Source organism: Stigmatopora nigra, chromosome 16, assembly GCF_051989575.1.
Source record: "Stigmatopora nigra isolate UIUO_SnigA chromosome 16, RoL_Snig_1.1, whole genome shotgun sequence".
Lineage (NCBI taxonomy): Eukaryota > Metazoa > Chordata > Actinopteri > Syngnathiformes > Syngnathidae > Stigmatopora > Stigmatopora nigra.
Window position 1 is genome coordinate 1,205,058 of NC_135523.1, and position 22,559 is coordinate 1,227,616.

Sequence of the window (22,559 nt, forward strand, 5' to 3'; positions counted from 1 at the left end):
GGTGTTGCTTTCCCCGAGGTGGTCTGAGATAGCCTCCGGCACCCTGGCGAGAATAAGCAGCGTTGAAAAAAATGGATGCAAAATGACAGTGACAATGTAGAAAAATAAATTAAGCAATAAAGGAAAACGATCGGGCGAGATTAGCGCGTATATTTGTCTTTTACGACAACATAAACGCTTGTGGCGGAAACGACGTGAGGCTGATTGATGGCCGGACGAGACGGGAACACGCCGAGCTATAAAGTTTAACGTGACATCGCGCACCATCAAAAGCTTTGAGGCAATTGGGAATCGTAAAAATTTTTTAAAAAATGACAAGTCAGGAACAATTTGAAACGGTAAGGATTTGTGGAAATGGATATTTTTATCAAAGATGGCTGAAAGTTTGAGGGTCAATTTGTTGTCAACTTGTCGGTTTGCAAAATGACGGTTGATTGGGTGTCCATTTTTTTGTCTTATGGTTGCTAACGGATTAAAAAACAACAACAAAAAGCTCATACAGACATTTTGGCTCTTCTTTACTTTAATGGTTTGTTAGAAAATGTTGTTGCGGTTGCGAGGCGACACGTAAGAAAGGGAAAAAATGAGAAAAACATCTTGAGAAAATGTTTTGAAGCAATAATAAGAAATGTAGAAGCTAGCGGCTTTGAGAAAATGCTATCAGTTTATGGTTGCCAGATGGAAATGGTGTCGGAATTTAGGTTTAAGTCGGGGTTTTGATTTCAAGACACATTTTGAAATGGGTGAAGAGGTTACAAGTTCAAAATAGGGTTATAAAAAAGAGGTGTGGCCTTTAACAAAGGTTTTGGAATCAAAGTAAAGGTTTAGTAAGCAAGTAATGAACCGTAATATGGATTTCAGGGAACGGAATAAGGTTGAAAGTACACTTTAATTTAAGTAGTTTTCAAGAAGGAAGAAGTTATTTATATGTTCAATCGCTGCCAACCCTCTTTGACCGGACGTTTGGTCGCCGGGCTTTTGGTCGCTGGTCAAATGTACTTGGATATTAAACAGTACTTAGACATTAAACAGTACTGAGATATTAACAGTACTTAGATACTGAACAGTACTGAGATATTAAACAGTACTGAGATATTAAACATGTACTGAGATATTAAACAGTACTGAGATATTAACAGTACTTAGATATGAAACATTACTTAGATATTAAACATTACTTAGATATGAAACATTACTTAGATATTAATTAGCACTGAGATATTAAACAATACTTAGATATTAAACAGTACATCGATATTGAAAAGTACATATATATTGAACAGTACTTAGATATTAAACAGTACTTAGATATTAAACAGTACTTAGATATTAAACAGTACTTAGATTTTAAACAGTACTTATATATTAAACAGTACTTAGATATTAAACAGTACTTAGATATTAAACAGTACTTAGATATTAAACAGTACTTAGATATGAAACAGTACTTAGATAATAAACACTACTTAGATATTAAACAGTACGTGGATATTAAACAGTACTTAGATATTAAACAGTACTTATATATCAAACAGTAAAGACTGGGGGCCAAAAGACTGGCCACCAAATGTCCGGCAACCAAAAGTCCGAGCACCCCAACCCTCCTACTTAAAACAGATTGGACGTCTACCTCCGTCAAAGGCAGTCCACCCTATTTCCCCCACTTGTGATTTCCCTACTAAAATTCCCAGCATCTACTCGACTGAAGCCTTTGTGAGCATTTTGTTGTTGTTGTTGTTGTCCTTGCGCTGTTGGCCAGAAGAGCACAAGTTTGATAGTGGGCTTAAAGGTCGCCTGCTCTCTTGAAAGTAAATAAACATTAAAAGAAGAAAAGAAGTGCAAGTGGAAGCAAAGCGAGTTCCCATTTGGCCACGCAAACAAAGTCATCCATCAGCGACCCCGTGGCCGGCGAGGTAAAAAGGTCACCGGCAGTTAACTTTTATTGGCTTTAATGGTTCCCGAGCGCAATCAAGCGTGTCGGGGGTCCCCGAGGGCCGCCGCCGACGCCGCCGAGAGGTCGCCGCACGCCTGCTTGGCGTCCCGTTGTACTCGCCATTACCATTTGTTCTAATCGCATAAGTACAAGTGTCTTTAAAACCAGAATTAAGGATTTCGCTTATGTTTTATTTGCTAAACTCGGCCAGAAAGTTGAGTCAGTTTCTGAATTTTAGCGTAAATAAAAAAATATTATTTTATCAGTACATTATACAACAGTCACTTGTAATTTTGATGGGAAAAAATACCTAAAATATGTCCTAATATGGCCGACACAATAACTAAATGAGCACTTGTGTTCCATACACATAAAACTATGATCTTAGTTTGAATATTAGCACAAAAATAGCAGCAAACATGAAATTGAAACGTTATTATCCTGTCAGGGGCTGCACTAGGTGATGTAGTGGCCCGGATTTGGCCCCCGGGCCGCCACTTTCATACCAGAAAAGCCGGTATTTTAAAAAAACTGATAAATTGAGTGGATTAGGGTCTAAAATTCAGGTCTAAAGTAGTTAATTCATTCAGTTATTGATCCACTTATGCAAACAAGGGGGTGCTGGAGCCCATTTAAGCTAACTACAGGCACACAATTTGGAATTACTCGACTTTGTGAAGGTCTTGCGGTTTGAAACGAGTAAAAAACCTGATTCAGTGTTTCTGGTCCAGGTTTCAAATAAAGCATCATTAGGGTTTTCAATCCAAATTTAAAGACACAACCACGAATTTCAAGGCCTTTCAATCAAACCCATATTTCCTCCCCTTGGGAAATTAAAACGGAACATTTCACATTCCAATTTTTCCCCCACGTTTGCTTTTTAAACATTTAAACTGTAGGCATTTTTTGCGTGTTTTTCCGAGACCGGGCCAAGATGTGAGGGTCCTATTTTTTATTTTTATATTTTTTTCTACAATGGGTACATTTCTTTGATCTAATCTAGGGTGCCGAGCTGGGTGTGGGGGTGCCGTGGCGGAGTGGGAGTGATCACCCTGCACAACACTGACCCCTGGTGGGCGTGACGGGATGTAAAGGGGAACTAGCGGCCTGGTAATGAGTGCTTTTAAATTAGATTGGAGTATTTGAATATTTGCTTTCCACAGTTTGGAGTTTTTTTTATTTGGGGGTGCCGTTAATGACACTCGAGCACGTTGTGGCTCGCTTGTTTTGTCACGTGGCGGCGAAGCGGGGGTGGGTAGCAGTCCAAAGTGGTAATTCTCCCCCACGCTGGCCTCCCACGCCTCTTCAGAGCAAAGCGGTGCAAAAAAAATGACACGTTTCCAACGTGCGCTTAGCAGATGGGCGGACATTTTGCAACGGCGTGCCGTGGCTCTGGGATAAAAAAGATGGTGTACGTTGGCGTGACACTCAAACGCAGATGATTTGATATACATGACTATAGAAAAGGGGAGGGGTAGGTTATCAAAATTCAATACATTATGAGTCATTTTGTGTCAGGGGAACGGCCATTTTGGGGATGCCGATGAGTCAGTTTCCGGATTTTAGTGTAAATAAACAGTATTATTTTATCAGTACAACGTATAACAGTTAATTGAAAGAGTGGGATTTAAATTGACACTTTGATTTCTAAGATTAGAAAGTTAAATGTAACAAATACCATAATGATATAGTTTTTTTTAGAAAATTAAATGTAACAAATACCATAATAATGTATAGTTTTTTTTGTCTGCATTTTGGGGTAAAGGTCAGACCTATTTTGCAGTAAACATGTTACAATCTGAGCTAGCCCCAAAAAGTTGAAGTTCTCATACAAAAATGATTAAATACACATATATATTATAGTATTACAGTATAACTCCAACAATAATGTGTAGTTTTTTAGCAGAATCATATCCAATAGATTGTTGTTACCTGTCATTTAAATCTACATTTGTCTACAACATCTACATAGACTAAAATATCTACGATTTGCCAAAAAAAATGTAATAATTGTCAAAATAATGTGTTTTAATTAATGGAATCATATGCAACAGGTTGTTGTTACTTTCCATTTAAATCTACATTTGTCTACAACATCTACTAGACTAACATATCTACGATTCACCAAAAAAAATGCAATAATTGCCAAAATAATCTGTCTTCATTGGTGGAATGTCCAAGTTTTCCTCGATATCTACGATTCGCCAATTAAAAGCAGCAATTTCCAATTAAAAAATGATATCCCATACAAAAACTGCTATAAATTATACAATCTATCATCTATTTCTACCTATATTCTACGATGTCTATCATTGTTTTGCTTCATAACTGGGTCTTTGTCCATAATATTAAAATATGAACATGACTTCTAGGGGGAAAAGACTCACCAAATTAATTAAAACGAAATACAAGTCAGTCCCAAGATTCCCGAATCTAATCATCGGCCTGTTGAATTTTCAAAGTTCATTTTGCAAGATGAGTTTTGCCATAATTTTCAAGTGTTTGGGGATGGTGTAAACATTTTCCTCCCGCTTTCAAGGGTCCCCGAAGTTAACGCCGAGGTCGACTGCGCCCCGGTTAATTACCGGCACAATTAGCGGTTCGGGGTGTGTGCGTGGGCAAGGTTACGTTTGCTGTTTTTTTTCGTCAGCCGGCTTTGATTTGCGGCTTGATGTGCGGCCACTAATCATCGGAGCTCCGACTCGATGGCGGACCTGCTCTTTCATCACCGTGGCCTTCCTGTTGTGCAAAGATTTATGCAGACCTTAGGACCGTATGCATAATGTATGGAGCCTGGATGAATATATCACGATCAATAAATAAATCGGGAGCCGTCATATTCGCTAATGTGCCGGTTCAAATGATGACGCCAACTTCTCGCTACAGGCGGAAAATTTGGTGACCGAGTAGTAGGGTCATATTTGTTAGGGTCGTCGAGGTTTGGGTTGGAAGAAGGTGGAGTTTAGTGGCGAGTTTTAGGATAGTTGTTGTTATGTCTTCATGTTTCAGGTGGAAGTTTTCTTTGGGTATTGTTTAGGGAATATTTGGTTTTCTATTTACGTTTTTGTGATTTTACTGTTAAAAAATACCTTAGTTTGGGATAAAAACTAAACAGGAAAAGATAATTTCCAAAAACTTTGAATTTTAGCATGATAAATGATGCCGGAATGCACAATTTACTTTAATTTTACAATTACTGGCATATAAGCCTCCCAGTGATACATAATTTTAACTTCCATAATCATGGTTATCATAAGGTCTTCAAAGGTGATACTTTGAAAGGGAAAATCCTAAAAATATCATAGTATTTCTGAGCTACTGTAGGAATCAAAAACACAATATGTGGTCGAATATCATAAGGAATTAATTCATCCAGTAACGGTTGTTTTCTTACTGCAAAACAGAAAATAACCAACAAATAGTAAATGTCAATTTGCCAACATCTACTGGTAAAACAGAACGAAACCCTTGATTAAGTCATCATTTTTTTTGTTACAAATGCGGCTTATATGCGAGAAAATACAGAATTTCAAAACGATACTAACTTTCAATGGGCACAAACCGCTAACCTAACGATAGTATAAAGTATCCCAATACATCACCATACAGTCACACCCACCCTGTAGTCCTTTCTCCCCAGTTTTTTACCCACAACCACTTGTACATCACATGACAAACACCCTATCACAAACCCCCCTCTGGACGGCACTTCCATCAACACACTCGACTCTATTCCTACAACAAAAACCAAACATGGGGGGTGACGTACGAGGCCGACAACGGGATGGAGATCGGCGGGAAATCCCGCCCGGGGCATCACGCGGCGAACGCCTCCGGCGGCGCTTCTTCCCTCGCCCGCACCTCGTTTGATATTTGGCCAGGCAGGTGTAGAGAAGCGGCGAAACCGCCTGACAGCCACAACTATCTCCGAAGCCCTTAAAAGGTAATTGAGCCTTCCAGCCCACACCGCTAATTTGTGCGGTTCGGCCCACTAGCCAGCAGTGTGACAAAAACACAAGGGAGGGATGACTCCCTCGGACACAATGTGTTAATTGGCTCCCTGCAGTGACAGCCATAAGAAAGGTTGAGGCTATATCAGGAGAGGCACTAGCTAGCAGGGGCGGATCTAGAAAAATATTGGCTGGGTGGCAGAAGGGGGAAAGGGACTTTTTATCAGGGATGGCTATTTTTTGTCCAAAACACTGTTAATTTTACATGTGGCGACCCAATTGACTTAAAAGAGGGGTGTGTCATTTTTGTCATCAGCCATGTTGTCATTGAAGTTTAATTTACAGTTTATGTGATATTGTATTAATCGTGTATAGACAGTAAACTTTGGTAAATTCCCTCCTGTTGAATGTATTAATAGAAATCTTAAATTTTATTATGGATTGAGTGTATTAGATTTTTTAATTAACTTTTTTTTATTAAAAAGTGAAAAACATGAAATATTTTATTATACTTTAAACTTTGATTTAATTAAAAAGGAAAAACTAAACATTTTATTTATTTATTTACATAACTCACAAGAGGAGGGAATTTACATTCTCCATTAATGAATTTCTTAACATTTTTGTTTTAAATTTAATTAAAAAGTGGCGACCCAATCAACATTTTATCATTTTTGTCAGCGTCCATGTTGTCATTTAAGTTTGTATTATATTAATTTCGAACAACATATTTAAACAAACTGTATAAAAAAGTGTGGGGCAGGCACTAAATATTCTTATTATTTTCAATTTTTTTAAATTCTTATTATAAATCTGTACTCATTGGCGCTCTCATCTCATCTAACCTCACCCCCTTTATGCTCTAACAACGAACCCTCCGGCCACATTCCCTGAAACACCCTTTTAACACCAGTAGGCAGCTAGGAGAAGATTACCAGAAAACGATAATAACACGTCCCCACAGTCCAATATTTCACTTCCATCCACGGCTCATCCGCCGAATGATAATCTCCATTCGGCATAACAATGGACCTGGTCACGATGAGGGACGGCGCCGCGATAGCTCGGACGCCGACGAAGGCGGACATAGCATTAGGTAGCGGCGAGGTCCGGATTAGGTCGCCCGCCTATCACGGGGGTAATTGAAAGATAACCGAGGCGAGGCGGCAGGTCGAGCGCCACCTCTGGCTCTGTTTAAAATTCCGTGGGTTTCCTTCAAATGCCAAACGGGCTCGAAAAATGAACTATTTCTCCAGAACGTGAATTACGTGTCCGCGAATCGACTTCGTCACCCTGGGGCGACTGCCAGCTTGCTAATATCCATATCTTTCCACTTTCCTACCAATCGATATGTGCGTGACGCCCTTGAAAAGGCGGGTTCGGACCAGTAGAAAACGGGATATGATATTTGTGATATCGCTTGGGTGACAACTGCCTCAATCAGATTAACAGAGAGGAAAGATTTCAATAAGTTGTTGTTGTTATTGAGGTGAAATAACAACAACCTGTGTTGAGAGGCATGGTGACATGTCAAAAAATGTAAATGACTGCACTAATTTCATTTTATAAGTAGGACTATTTTTAGTTTGTTTAGTATTTTCTACCTTTTCAAAATAGCGCATAAGGGAACGCCCACTTTTTTTAGTAGCAATTCTGGTTGTGACATCACCAGAATTGACAAGTCTAGCTTTCTAGTATGGCAACATGCAAATAGCACGCCTATTGGATTGAATAACTTTATTCATACTGTATTCTGTAAATTTGGTTGTCACAGTAGCAAGAGGGTGAGACTACAGACACAGAAAATACATTTTAGACATAAATTGATAGGTAATAAGTTAATAAATAAATACATTAATAAATATATGAATAAATAAGCGTTTAGCTGAAATATATATACATACACATAAATATATAAGCATACACATACATATATATGAGCATACTAGTAATCCAGACTTGTCAATCCTGGTTGTGATGTCACAACCAGAATTGCTACTAAAAAAGTGGGCGTTTTCTTATACAACTATTTTGAAAAGTGAGATTAAAATGGTTAAAACTATTTTAAAATGTTATCTCATTCTCTCTATGACATCATATAAGATTGTACATTAAAAAAAACGAGCAGGAATTGATTTCCATCTATGTAAAACCCATCGCTTTTTTTGACTCCACCCACAACTCTTCTGATTACCCACACTATCTCAAAAACCACGAATCCTTGACATGGGTTCACGTCTTCGATTCTTAGGCGACCCGTTTTCTAGCCTTAGAACACAAAAATCAAATAAAGAAAACAACTTTGTAGTTGGTTCCTCGCTAATGATGGCCGAAGAGAACGCCGTCCCCGCTCCCTAACAATAACAAGACGGCGTGCCTGTTCTCCTTCGGGCATCTGCCGCCGCCGCCACGTTCTCCCCCCGTCTCCACCCCCCCCCACTCATCTCATCGCATCCCTCCACGACCTTTTTGGAGCACCCAACCCGGCGCCCCCACGCAAGCTGCTCGCGGGACTAAAGGATTCCCAGCTCCTAATTATTTCTTTCTAATTCAGCGAGCATAATGGCTGCCCACATCTCCGTCCAAAGCGAGCCCACCTCGCCGGTGGCGCGCATATGGATCGGCACGTGACCAAATCCCGGGCTTTACGCTAGTGATTAGAATTGAGCATGCGGATCAACGTAAAGTACGCTTATTTCCCCCAATTTTTTGCTTGTAATCATCTCATCGGCCGCAACGGATGTCCAATTAATTCATTTGTTTATTTGTTATGCCCTAAAAGGAATTGAAATTCGTCATAATCAAATATTATTGTCATAAAGTTCCTTTCTTTAATTTGGCTTGATGTTTATTAGCTGCTGGTTGGATTTTGAGGGAATTTATGGGTCATTTTCTGTTGATTTTGGGCATTTATGTTTGACTTGAATAATGGTCATGAATTACTTTAATTTAGCTCCCTGTTAAATTTACGTGAAGGTACGTATGAGTTACTTGGTTTTAGGACATTTTTCGTACTACTTGTTGATTAGTCCATTCCTGGGTCACTTACTGTACATTTTGGGTCATTTCATTTTGATTTTAGGACATTTTGGGTCATTTCACGTTGATTTTAGGACATTTTAGGATATTTCATCTTGATTTTGGGACATTTTTGGTCATTTTTCGTTGATTTTAGGAGATTTTACGTACCACTTGTTGATTAGTCCATTCCTGGGTCAGATCCTGTACATTTTGGGTCATTTCACTTTGATTTTAGGACATTTTTGGTCAGTTCCCGTTGATCTTAGGACATTCTTGGTTATTTCACATTGATTTTAGGACATTTTTGTAATTTCTTGATGATTTTAGGAGATTATTTGGTCATTTCCCGTTGATTTCAGGACATTTTTGTACTACTTGTTGATTAGTCTATTCCTGGGTCACTTTGTATACATTATTTGGTCATTTCACATTGATTTGATGACATTTTTGGTCATTCCACGTATATTTTAAGGACCTTTTTTGCTACTTCTTGTCCATTAGTGCCTTGAATGTTGGCCTTGGCCCACTCCAAATGAATTGGACGGCAAGTCCCGCCAATGGCACTGAAACACTGCTAAAATCGACACTCTCAGTCCAACGTCCATCACCACCGCCGTCCCCGACGTCAATCCTCCCTCATTTTGCCTTTCCAACAACGCCGGGACATTAATGGGCACTTTTAATTACGGCGCTAAGTGTTTGTTGATTGCGGCAGCTGACGTTAAAGTCTGTTGATATTCCCTCTCGCGCTCCTTTTTTGTTGTCAGCCGGCATGACAAAAGATACAAGAAGCGAGCGCCTGGCGTCCATGATTCACAGCCCGCGAAGGCTCGCGAGGAGGGTTACTAACTAGGTCCTCCAAGGCGCCAGATGCCAGTGATCCATCTTGATGAAGCCGGGACTCCATGTCTCCCTCGCCGTCTCCCGACCTGCTGTTTAATGACCCTTTGCCTCGCTTTCATCAGCCCGTTTTTTCTATTTTTTTTGTCTTTACGTCAGCGTTGGGGGTGGGGGGAGTGGTTGGAGGACTCAATCACCCCGTCCTCTCGAAGATGAAAAAAGCAGCGTACGTCAGCTGCCAATGGGGAAGCTAGAACTCCCAAGCTATTTGGATTGGCTATTTATATTTTATTTATTCGTTTATTGGAGCTATAATCCTCTTAAAGGTTGCAGGGGGTGCTGGGGTATATCCTGGTTAACTGTGAGTAGGAGTTGAGGGAGTAACTAGCATATTGGAGTCAATTTTAGAGTTTGAAAAATTTATTTTGGACTCAAAAATTGAATAAAAACAAAGTATTGATCATGTATTTGACTTTTTGCATCCTGTTTTTGATTTAAAAAGTACATTTTTTTACAAGAAACAGAATACAAAATAGAAATATTCTTTTGCAAAGATACAACAATAAGCCTTCATTTGAATTATGGAATAAAAACGAAGTATTGATCATGTATTTGACTTTTTGTATCTTGTTTTTGATTAAAAAAAGTACATTCCTTACAAGAAACAGAATACAGAATAGAAGTATTGATCAATTACTTGATTTTTTGTATCCTGTTTTTTGATAAAAAAGTACATTTCTTACCAGAAACAGAATACAGAATAGAACTATATTTTTCCAAAGATACAACTATAAGCCTTCATTTGAATTTTAGCACAAAACACAAAGTACTTTACTTTGAAAGTCCCATGACGAGGCCGGTCTGACCCCACGGGCCGTGGCATTGACACCCACGCCATAGAAAATGCATGGCGCTCCTTAGAGATCCACTTATAGGACCGCGTCAGTCAGGCAAAGGGCGGCGGTACGTGACGGCGTTTCGTAATTCGCCGTGGGCCATCAAAGCGCAGATGATCACAACTCCACTTTTTTATCCGTTTTCATTAAGTCCGCAGATGGCAGGTCTACGTACTTGTTATGGCTCTTCATAAACGGGGCGCTGGAGTTTTGCGCCGAGCCGTTAAAGGAAAACCTACGAGTGCCGAGTTGCTAACGTAATTAGCCTCTTCGGCCCGAGCCAAAAATGCGTCTGGAGTTCTGGCGGCGGCGTTGGACTCTGTGACGAGAAATACGCCGCCTTCGTCTGCCAGGTGTCAAGAGACATGGCGTCGCCGCCGAGTTGGACCAATTACGGGCGAGAGGAGCCGGCAGCTGCCTGGCGTAAAACTGTCATGTCGTACACAAAGACGTGTCGTCGGTTACGGGAGATTCGGTGGGCTTTATCTATGCTGACCGCCACACGCGGTAGTCGGTTACAAATGGCGGCTACACGCTCGCCAGCTGTGCAAATGTTGACTGTGGGAAGCGTTTTTTTACGGCTGGGAACTGTCAAGGAAAATCTGTGTACTGCTATTGGCTTTGCTGGAGTTGGATGGCTTACACAATTCGTTTTGACAGTTAAAATGTCAAAAGTGGGCTATGACTTAATGGGGTTTGGGTTAGGGGAGAAAATTGGAGGAAAATTAAGAGGATTTGACTGTAAAATGTAGAGTAAGTGACTCAGGAATGGGCCAAATTCATTAGGATTTGTGAAAAAGCAACAGGTAGTGGAAATAAGTGTAACCCAAAAATAAGCCGTTCCTTGCTATTGAGGACACTAGATGTCCAATTAACTTGGAATTAGAATGTTCTTAAAATTGCTAGAATAGGAGAAAAAATGACCCGAAATCAAGGAAGAGTAACTTGGAAATGCTCAAAAATTGAACTGGAAAGTCAGAAAATGACCCAAAATCAAGGAAGAGTAACTTAGAAATGCTCAAAAATTGAACTGAAATGTCAGAAAATGACCTGAAATCAAGGAAGTCACTTGGAAATGCTCAAAAATTGAACTGTAATGTCAGAAAATGACCGAAATCAGGAAAGAATAACTTGGAAATACCCCAAAATGGAACTGGAAAGTCCAAAAATCAATGTGAAATGAGCTAAAATCTACAGGAGGTGACCCAAGAATGGCAGCCATGAATAAAATGAGCTTTGAAAGCCAAGAAAATTAAACAGGCATTAAATTAAATAAGCTGCTGGCCCCTTCCCACATTGAAATGAGATCCCTCAGGTTAGTTAATGCATTATCTTCCTCAAATCTGTTCCTCCAAATGTTGACATTGTGCCGTCAAATCCGGAGGGCGCAGGTGTTCTTCCCGTCAGCCTCTTTATGAAGCCGGCTGTTGCTCCACGCCGACCAGATTCACTCTTCATCAATTGGACCGCTGCTTCCATTTGTTGCCTCGACGGCTTCGTAGTCGAGTTGCCGCGGCGGAGCATCGCACGGCGGTCGGCGGATGGCTTTGTTAGCGAGACGCCATACTCAGATGGGGGCGGAGCCCAAACGAGTCGCGTTTTTTTGCGGAGTTTGATTTATCGGGTACCGGCTGTGTAAAATATTTGAACAAGTTTAGCGTTGAGATAACATTTTTTGTTAAATTGACGCGAACTACTGTTTGTTTTGACTCCCCACTCTTAAGGGGGCGGAATTTTTGTACAATATGTCCATTTTCTTGTAAGACATTAGTAAGGGACAAGAAAAATCCAGCTTACCTTTTCGGGAACTTTCAAGTCAGAGTGTCTTGGTTTTGTGGCAATTGACTGAAAAGACAAAAAAATATGATTTATTAGTATTGCTATGAAATGATTAGATGGTGGTATCTATAAAAATATAAACAGTCATTTGGAGAGCCATCATTGGTTTTTACTTAACTTGCGTCAATTTGTGACAACACGACTCAGAAATCAGTCAAGGTCATAAATCCATGTATTTACTTTCTAATAAATGACTACTTTGACATTGTGTGGGTGTTGTCTAATCCCCTGCTTACAATCCGACTTATACTTACTACAATTGCCCTAACAAATTCCAAATTACAAGAATTGTATCCTTGATCCGTGACTAGGATCAATATGAAAGCGAATTGGACGAAAATGAATTTTGTTCATCCTTTTTTTAGACCTGACCTGCAAGTATTCGGGTAACAAGCAGACCTGTAAATCCCCCTGGTTGCAAGAATATTTGTCAAAAAAAGCAATAATTATGTTTCATTAAGGGCATTATTACATTGTGTACAAATATACTCACAACAGGGGGGAATTGCATAATTTAATCTCATATTATTATACATTTACTTTACCATTAAACTTACTATGCTTATCATTTATATAACTTTCATATCATTGTAAGTTTAATTGCTCCTGATAACTTTAGTTAGTTTAGACAAGGAGGACCCAGAATGCCTTGCAGAACTGTGAATCCGGTTGTTTTGACTGTTGACCCCTCACTTATGTACCTACTTTTATATTGTAATCAGGACCCTCCAATAAAATAAAATGGCCTCAACAGTTTGTTCTCCTGGAAAGTGAAAATTCCAGAATTATGTTTATTCGTGTGTATATTCGGGGAATTCCAATTGTTCAACCTATCAATGGTGAATATAAACTCAACACTCTGGTTTTTAAAAGCTCAAAAACAGGTGCACTCAAATACATTTTTCGTTGCCGGCTAAAGTGTGAAAAGCAGCGGCCATTTCAATAAATTCACCCCCGTTTATTTACGAGCTGCAAAAGGGCATCTGAAGACGGTTTAAAAAAAAGATGAAAAAGATTGACGGCGGGGACTAAAGTAGCTGGAGAGCGGGTGGGAATGATGAAAAACAAATTGCTTCACGGGTTGTGAGGGAGCGAGCGAGAGTCATATCCCTTCTCGCCAAAAGAATCGGCAAAAGCGATCCGGCAAAGTAATGAAAATGTCGAGGATGTAAATACGATTGTGCGTTCCTGTAATTACATTTCAAATCCACTACGGCCAAAAAGTCGTAGCTCGGATCTTAATAACTTCCCTCATGAATCAATTTCAATTTCTGCGGGCCGATCGATCGAGTCGGACGTGGAACGAGGCCATCTCATTGTGTGGGTGTGTTTTTTTTCTCGTTTTTTGGTGGTAACTCCTTTGTGATTAATTTCTCTTTATTTCTTTTCTACGGAGTATACAGGCAGACGCTTTGTTTGGGGTGTTGTTTACATTCTGGCTTCATTTCCTCATTTCATTGGACATAAAGCGGGATCAAGTCGGGATGGCGAAGCGCTAAAGAAGCTACCGAGATGACAGTCAATCATAAATGAGGAGTATTATTTTCGGGAAGAGATGAATTGCTGATATTTGGGGCCGATTAGATTAGCCAGTATTATTGATATATGTATTATTGTAATATGTTATACAAACGATGACAGGATTTAAATGAGTTTCGGAAGTGTAGCCTAGTCGTTTTATTAGCTGGTAGCAAATGATGGGAATATTATGGAAGAGGGTTCGAACTAAAATGATAGGCTAAACCTCTCACAATTTTTAATACCTTGACATACGAGTGTCCTAATAGACAAGACATTTGAGATACGAGGACAATTACGAACAGATTTTTGTCTTGAGATGCAGGGCTAATTTGAGATACAAGAATAATTTTTAAAGACAAATAGAGTGATGCCTTGACATACGAGTGTCCTTACAGACGAGAAATTTGAGATACGAGGAAAATTCCGGAAAAAAATTGCCCTGAGATGCAGGACAAATTTGAGTTTCGAGAATAAGAGACTGTTCCCGATTAAAACAAATAAAACAATCTTTTTCCATATTAATATTCAATTTTTAGGTGTTCTTTTCCAGAGAATATTAACATTAATTTGTATTTAGTTATTTTATGTGGGTAACATTTATTTTTCAAAAGTCACATGTCAGCAGTATCTAAAAATAATGCAACTTTTAGTCAATAAAATGCGGTACTACTGTATTTTTGGGTGGGTTGTCATTTAACGATAAAAACCTACAGCACGGCTGTAAATATGATTAAGAGACAGTCAGAAATTGTCCGTTGCAATATAAATGAAATACAACCGAGTTACTTTAAAATCCATCTGTTGTTGACTCTTCCCTACACAAACCTTTAAAGCATTATTTAACGCTTGTCTAGTGGTGTAAATGTGCCGGTATTTGTGTTTATTTGACTGCCACTTTATCACCAGACGCACCTTTGTGTCCTTCCGGCGGTAGCGTGTAAATCTTGTTTCCGACCGCGGCGAGCTGCTGTGAGGCGAAACACTGGCTCTTGACGTTTTGACTGAAAAACACAACAGAAAAGGCACTTTTTTGAGCACAGGGTGCAAAAGGATGGATGGGATTTGGACAGTATTTATCTTGCGTGCTAAAGTTAACATGAGATATTGTCAATTGGGAGTAAAAGGGAATGTTAAAGTGCAATTGGAATACTAACACATAAATAAGGGCTGGCTCTAGAGGTGAGTGTGTAGTTAGTTCCCTTCAAAAAGAGTGCTAAATTAGCCAAAACACTTGGAACTCAATACCAATTAGCATAGGATAACTTGTCTCTGGACCTCTTGGCCAATCAGCTTAAAGCCTGGCTGATAAACCAACTAACTTGGAATGATGACACAGTCTAAAACTGTGTATGAGGGTCTAGTATGGGTCATCGTTTATCTTTAACCTACACAAGGGACTAAAGATAGAAAATTAGGCTACAATTTTATACATTTACATATGTTCATTAACATTAATTGATTCATATATTCTGTCCCTTACTAAACCAATCAAATTCAAACGTTTTGAATCGAACAATCAAGAGGAAAAAATATTTTTGGACCCTATTTTCCTCCAAATGAGGACACACTTTGTCTAAATAGTGGTGGACAAGTGGGTTAGTTCCAAGACCTGGACTAAGTCCCATTTCTAGTCATTTCTTTGCATTATATTGCATAGAAAATTGACAGTTTTCACAAATTGTGAGGGCAGCAAATGCCTGAAAAATGGCCAGTGTGCCTTCAAACCCTTGGTTAAACTCCCAACCCTTCCCTGCAGCCTTTGGTCATGTGATTAACTTCCAAGTGTGGCTCAACGGGGAGTTAAAAACATCCGCTAATCACCAAAGGCGAGTAGGAACTCCACGCCAGAGGCCCTGGCAGGTCCATAACGTGAATTATGAGTCCTCGAGGATGTGCTCCAATGGTTGCCATGTCGTTTCTACAAGTTGTTGACACCCTCAATGTCTCACACAACATCTGCTAGCAAAGGGGGCGCCAGAGAGGCAAAGTCAAGCAATAGTATTCCTAGAAATGGTTTCACCTCAGTTAAAAATTGAAGCCGATCCAGATGTAATTACCCAAATTTCCTCTTCACTGTGAACCCTCTTAATTATGACGTTAATGAAAATCCTTCAGCGATTTGGCAAACTAATGGATCGCTCGCTTTGCGTCAATTTAATTAGAATAATCCTTAATTGTCCAAATGAGCAAAAGACAATTTCTTCATTTGGAATAAATCCCCAGATAATCCCGAGTAAATCAGTTTAGATTCCCCATCGCTTGCAGTCGATTGGGTGAGATGATTGGGTAGTGATTTTGTGATGGCGGATTTTGGGAGAATTGGCCAGCCGGTGTGGCTTTGATGGATGGCGGCTGGCAGCGTGGCTAATGGCCCGCTGATTCATTTGTTTGGGTGCTGTTGGATAACTACATTAGATGGACAGTCGGAGAAAAGCCGGCAGTGGTGCAATCAATGGACTCCATGTGGTGGCCCGTGGGCCAGAGGTGGCCCACCACGTCACTTTACGGGACCGTCAAAGTAAATCAACTTTGTGTCCAATACTAGAATTATACTGAATATTTATTGGATGACTCTAAAATCAAATCTATGTAACAAACTAAGACAAAAAATAATTCCAATATGTTAAAACAAGGGCTGGCTCTAGAGTTGACTGTGTAGTTCCCTTCAAAAATAGTGCATTTACATATCTGGAACCTAATACCAATTAGCATATGGCAACAATTGTCTTTGAATCTATTGGCCAATCAGCTTGGAACCTTGTCTAAAACAGCGCTAGGTCTAAGTGGTGCTCGGACATTTGGTCACTGGTCTTTTGCTCCCTTTTGGTGGCTGGTAAAATGGTGACAGAGTTTACTGTTGAAAACAGCTCTCAAAATTATATTCATGGGAGAGTTTAAAATCTAAGTACTGTTTAATATCTGAGTACTGTTGAAAACAGTTGATATTAAGATATAAAACTCAAAAATATTATTTTGAGAGCTGGTTTCAACAGTACTTGGATATTAAACAGTACTTAAATATTAAACAGCACTTAAATATTAAACATCACTTAGATATAAATAGTTCAATATCTAAGAAAGATTTGAATATCTAAGTACTGTTTAATATCTAAGTACATTTGACCAGCGACCAAAAGACCGGTGACCAAACGTCCTGTCACGGGTCAAAGTAAGTGTCATCGTTTATTTTCAACCTACACAAGGGACTAAATATTTAAATTAGCCCTTATCTACAACCTAGCATATTTACAAGTATATGTCCATTAACATATATATGAACATTTTAATTAAAATATGTTATTCCTTATTAAATAAATCAAACTCAAACACCAAAAACAAAATACCCTTAGGTGCCAAAACCCAACTACAGGCAGTAGGCGGGGCAGATCCACTCAGCCAATCACAGACATCCAAATCTGTTTAAGCTAAAACACCTGGACTGACTGAACAAGGTAATCACGCAGGTGGTGGCTTAGGTTTAACAAGACGCCATTGATGAAAACCAGGATGTAAAAAGAAGGCAATGTGATTCTGGCACGCTAGCGGATTGTCACGTTTACGCTAGCACGGAACAGAACAGGAAGCAGAAAGCAATTAAGCCTGTGACGAGGAGAACCGGCTTCCCCTCTAGGGGAGCTTTGTGCCCCAATAACTAATTGCTGCTAGCTTTTATCTCGCCGCCGCAGCTTTAAAGCTCATCTAGCACCACAACACTTGACTTCAATTCTATCATGTGATACCTGTGTCAAGGAAAAGAAAGGTAGATGGTTGAATGCCGGGTTTTTTTCCTCTGATACCGTCAGGAATAGAACATCAGGAATCAATAGATTTAAACGTCGGGCTTTATATTTCTGTCTATCTTCTTTGTTGACGAATTTCTCAAGTGGGAGACGGACTGATAGCACCTGGTTGAGATAGGAACACCTGCTAACCTCCCCAAAAAACATACAGCTCAAATAAATGTTTTTTAAAGCCATTTGAAATCAAATTTGCAAAAAGTAGTATGAAAAAACTATCAGGAAGATAAAGATGATCCAGAAGAATGTTGCCAGGTTCTAAACTGTAACTAGTAGTGGACAAAGCTGACTGGCTGTGGTTGACAGTGACAGACGTCCAATCAATTTGAAGTTAAGAGGCCAAAAATTGCTGTTGCCAGGTCAAAAATGTAAAAAAAAGCCAACAAAATATGTTAAAATAATTGATTTCAAAACTAAAGACTTTAGCAATGGACAAAACTCTCTGGATAATCCACAAATAAATTGTTGCCAGGTCCTAAACTGTAACTAGCAGTGGACAAAGCTGACTGCATGTGATTGACAGCAACATACGTCCAATCAATTTGAAATTAAGAGGCTAAGAATGATGTTGCTAGGTCAAAAATGTAAAATAAAGCAAACAAAATAAGTTAAAATAATTGATTTAAAAACTAAAGACTTTGGCAGTGGACATAACTCATTTGCTAACCTAGAAAAAAGTTGCCAGGTCCTAAATTTAAGATTTAAGCAGTTGACAAAACTCCCTGGCTGTTATAGACGGCGACCAGTCCATTTGAAGTCGGAGATTTAAAATCCTGTTGCTAGGTAAAGTTGACAAGTTGATCAGAAATGTAAAAAATGTATAAAAATTATTACAAAACTGATGTAGCTAGAAATAAGGAGCCTATATTTGAGCAGATGTCTTTTTCAAATAGATCGGACACCCAGAGCTCTTCTGGCTACCCCGTTCCAACCGGATTGGACATCTTTCGTCGTCTACGGTGACGTACAAGTAAAAATTAGATATTTTTGCGGCGGAATTTGCGCCCTCGGAAATTACCATTCGGCAATTACACGGTGTCACGAGCGGTCGCTATCTCTTAAATGAGAAATGACAGGAGATAGACGCTAGCTTGGCTTTTCAATCTCGACGGGAAGCGCCGACGAGATGTTCCTGGATACCACCGCGGGGGCGGGGCATTCGCTTTCCATTCCGATCAATTAGGCTTTCGTGTCGTCTTCCTCGGGGAAGGCGGACCACAATATTTGCGTTGACCTTCATCAGTCGGTCCCTGACGTGATGGGTGGTGAAAGATTGAGTTGGGGGCAACGTGGGCGGAGCCCCTACAGCCGTTTATATGTCAATCAGGGAATTATGATAACATATTTTCTTCGGGGATTATTTGTATGATTTTGGCTGATGGACAATTAAAGGAAAACCGCTAACATTCCTATCGTAAATAAACAGAAAAGCTCCCCAGAATGACAAAGTCTGTTACTTAATCTCCTATTTCTCTTATTTACATCATCCCTAGTGAAATAGGAAAAAAAATATGGATAATAATTTGAATGAAGTGCTAAAGATGGATCACCGCATATAAATAATGTTTTGCTTGGGTTTGACCGGGTAGAATAGGATTATTAAAATCCTCTTTGCTTGTTGTAAAATATGTGGATTTGTTGGGGGATCAATATTTTATTGGATTTTTTTTATGCTTGTGAAAAAATGGTAGTCATTATTTGCCTTAAATCCATTCAACCCAATGTAAAATCTGTGTCCAAATGTATATTTTTCAAGAAAACAAACAAATCCTAAAGTATCTACGTATGTTTAGGGTTAGGAACTTTACAAAAGTACTTTACCAACAATGTCCTTTCATGTCCTGACAGAATAATAACAACATATTTGTCCAAAGTGAAGGACGCTTGATGTGTAAAAAGTCAACGTGTGTTGTTTACCAACTTGAGATAGAAAAAAGCTTCTAATAAAGTGAAATAAGTCCATTTTCTTTCTCTTCAAACCCCCCGAAGCCCCTCCCCCACCCGAAAATGAGACGCTAACATTTGTCATTTCATTATTATGTCCAATTTGTTGTTGTCACGGCGAGAGAAAAAGGCGGCGTGTTTCTTTTGGCCGTCAATCATACATCATCTGTGAAATGTTATTAAACGCGGCGTATCGATTCGGGCTCATTCCGCAAACAACATTGTCTCTTTTACTTGCCGCCATCATGACTCATTGTCACGTTTGACAGCGTGTCAGCGGCACCCCCCGCGTACCTCCCTCCCCCCCAAAAAAAATTGAATCAAAAGTCGACATTTGTTTTACCAGACGACGCCGAAAACAATTCTGGTCGCAACATGGACTGTTGCGTAAAAATCCGCAGATGGGATATAAAGTAGCGGACTTTGTTGTCGTCCAATTACGCTGATTGGCGATCTATGTAGTCACGCATCTGGACTAAAAAAATAAACATCCAAAATCCAAAAATGTGGGTATAATTTAAAAGGATGCTAAATTAACTGTGAGAAGATGGTTACATCTGGTAATGCATTTTTTAGATCAATTATGGTACATCACAGTTTGTCAAATATAAACTAAAAACTTATATTTTGCTGAATAATATACCCTGTCATTTACTATACCTGGGTATATTAAACGGCAGGGGTATATTAAATGGCACACAAACGGAAGGCTCAAAAAAGCAAAAATTATTTAATATACCCGGGTATATTTAAGGGCAAAATACAGTACATTAAGTATGGTGCTCGGACGTTTGGTCGCCAGTCAAATAGTCATATTCATGAGAGAGTTTAATATCTATGTACTGTTTCATATGTAAGTACGGTTTAATATCTAAGTATTGTTTAATATCTAAGCACTGTTTAATATCTAAGTACTGGTTAATATCTAAGTACTGTTTAATATCTAAGTACTGTATAATATCTAAGTACTGTATAATATCTAAGTACTGTTTAATATTTAAGTACTGCTTAATATCTAAGCACTGTTTAATATCTAAGTACTGTTTAATATCTAAGTACTGTTGAAAATAGTAGATATTTAGATATTAAACTCTCTCTCATGAATATAATTTTGAGAGCTGGTTTCAACAGTACCTAGATATTAAACAGTACTTAGATATCCAACAGTACATAATCTAAAATACTATAAACATTTTAAAAAGTACACCACACCTAGTAAACCTATTAACACAGCATAAACATCCATTTCAGCATTTCGGCTTACCTCCGACGTCATCAAGACGTATCGATGGAGACGTCTAGCCAATCCGGTTCAACCAATTCTTTCCTCACTCATGAAAAAGACCCTTAGGTACTTCAACTCCTCCATTTAGGGAAGGACTTCACCCTTGACCTGGATAGGGTACGCCACCTTAGCTGAGGGTAGAAACAAAAATGGATAAGTGAATGGAGAACTTAGACTTTCTCAAGTCAGTTCCTTTCTTCAGGAACGCAATATTTTCCCAATTGGAGACCAGGATCTTAGTTTTTGAGGTCCTGGTTCTCATCAGGACCTCAGCCTACTTCGGTTTGGGCCTGATGAAGTCGGCAAGACTCTGTAATCTGCCAAAAACTGAGACCAGCAAACCAGAACATGTATATTCCCTCCGTAAAAATGGCAAACATGATATACATTGTTCATTCTGTTCCACCGAAACGGCGTCTATTCGGAACGACGCACTTGAACCCCCCGTCTTCGCCCGCTATTGGGACGACCGCTTACATCATTTGCGCGAGGACAAAAAGCCGAAGTGCAGATCAAAGCACGTCGGCCGTCCCCTCTCGTCCGATGGACAAAATTGGGAGAAATTGGGCCGCAAATGACGACGCCAGGGTCATTTGTGCTGCTTTGATTCCGCCGTGGTGGATCATTCCTAATAAGGATAGAGGAAGAGCGGCTCGAGAGCGGTCGCGGAAATCAGTGAAGGGATGCTAGTTGAATGCACAAAAATGAGAAAATAGAATATGATCATATTTATGAAGGAATTGTGATTAAAAATGTGCTTTTTTAAGGATAGAAGAGACATTGTGCTTATTTTTGAGGTGACTACCATATCGACCTGAATATAAGACCCCTAAAAATGACTTTTTGAACATCAAATTTAATTTTTAGACAAAAATAATGACAGTGCATTTGAAAGAAATATAACAATGTATTTGACAGAAAAATCATGTTATTTTGGCTTAATCAAATCATGCAAAAACTGTCTATCACATCACAATATCTGAATATTTCCATATGTAACCTAAAATACCATCACATTTCTAAATAAATTACTTCTGGTTTTTAAAATATTAATAAACAATCTACTGTAATAAAAAAACAAAACTGCAATAACTACCTCAACCATCAAAGTGTTTAGAAAATTTTAATATTTCTTAATACATTCCTTTATATACTTTACTTACTGTACTTTATACTTTTGACTTTAATAATGAGTGATGAGTATGTTAATACTTTACTCCTTATTTTCAGTTTATGTTTCATATGTACTGTTAACGGATGCACTTTTTTATATGTATCATATCATGTACTGACCCCGCCCATCTGTCACATTTTTAAAGTCAATGCCGCCTCCCCCGGGCCCAAAAGTTTGCCCCACCCCTTTCTTAGACATATCTAGCATTATGAACAGGTATGATATCTAAACCCCGAACATAAGACGACCAACAATCTAACTTTATTGCAAAAAAAAACAATTGTCTCATATTCAGGTCCATACAATAATTAACACCAATTGTTCCATTTGAATTGCTTCAAATTAAAGTGACGAAAAAA

General features: G+C 39.0%; 1 long non-coding RNA gene across 1 annotated transcript; it reads right to left on the reverse strand.

Annotated features, from left to right (window-relative positions):
* Nucleotides 1-3: 3 nt before the first annotated feature.
* LOC144209998 (uncharacterized) lies at nt 4-21,153 on the reverse strand. The gene is made up of 4 exons (XR_013329300.1): nt 21,006-21,153; nt 14,913-15,001; nt 12,438-12,485; nt 4-43 (listed from the first exon to the last, which is right to left on the reverse strand). It is a non-coding gene; the product is annotated as an uncharacterized LOC144209998 (long non-coding RNA).
* Between the last annotated feature and the right edge of the window lie 1,406 nt (nt 21,154-22,559).